The sequence below is a fragment of the Eumetopias jubatus genome, unplaced genomic scaffold (assembly GCF_037043125.1).
Source record: "Eumetopias jubatus isolate StellerSeaLion01/CBP00866 unplaced genomic scaffold, mEumJub1_p1.0 scaffold_2, whole genome shotgun sequence".
Taxonomy (NCBI): domain Eukaryota; kingdom Metazoa; phylum Chordata; class Mammalia; order Carnivora; family Otariidae; genus Eumetopias; species Eumetopias jubatus.
Window position 1 is genome coordinate 79,550,651 of NW_028274808.1, and position 781 is coordinate 79,551,431.

At 46.9% G+C, this 781-nt stretch overlaps 1 pseudogene; it reads right to left on the reverse strand.

The window, feature by feature from the left end:
* Nucleotides 1-259: 259 nt before the first annotated feature.
* LOC148164859 (coiled-coil-helix-coiled-coil-helix domain-containing protein 10, mitochondrial-like) lies at nucleotides 260-533 on the reverse strand (annotated as a pseudogene).
* Nucleotides 534-781: the final 248 nt, after the last annotated feature.

Consider the following 781-nt stretch of genomic DNA (forward strand, 5'->3'; position numbering starts at 1 on the left):
TTCAAAATTGCTTTGGCAATTTAGGGTCTTTTGTGGTTCCATATAAATTTTAGGATTTAAAAAATAAAATAAAAAAATAATTAAACTCAATTAATTGTACATTTGTGACTCTGGTCATCTCTGGGGTGAAAACCCCCATCCTCACCCCCAATCCCAGCTACATGGGTGCCATCTGACACCATGGTCCAGCTGTCAGTGAAGGGGGGGAAGGTGGGTGCAGGGCTGGCCTGAGAATTTGCACCAGTCTGCCCCCATCTTTTCAGGGCAGGGAGCTCAGACCGTGGTTGTACTTACACTGTTTCAGGGCCTCATTGAAGCCTCCAAAGTGGGACAGGTCACTCTGAGTGGTGGAGCAGGTCAGGAATTGCTTGATCTCATAGGCGCAGGGCCCCATCTGCAGGGGCAGGGGAGCAGAGCGGGTGGAGGCCTCCTGAGTGGCAGGCTGGATAGGCTCTGAGCTCACCCCACTGAAGGCTCCGGTCAGGAGCCACAATGTGTCCCACAGCCCATTCCGTGGCCACCCCAGTGACCATGTACCCCATCAGGGTTTTTTCCAGTTTTTCCTGTAACTGATTTCTAGTTCCATGTCATTGTGGCTGGAAAAGATATTCGATATGATTTCAGTCTTTTTAAGTTAATTAAGACTTGTTTTGTGGCCCAACATGTCATGTATCCTGGAGAACGTTCCATGTGCATTTGAAAAAAAATGTGTATTCTGTTGTTGTTTTTTTTTAATGGAATGTTCTGTGTATTACTGGTTAAGTCCATCTGGTCTAAGGTG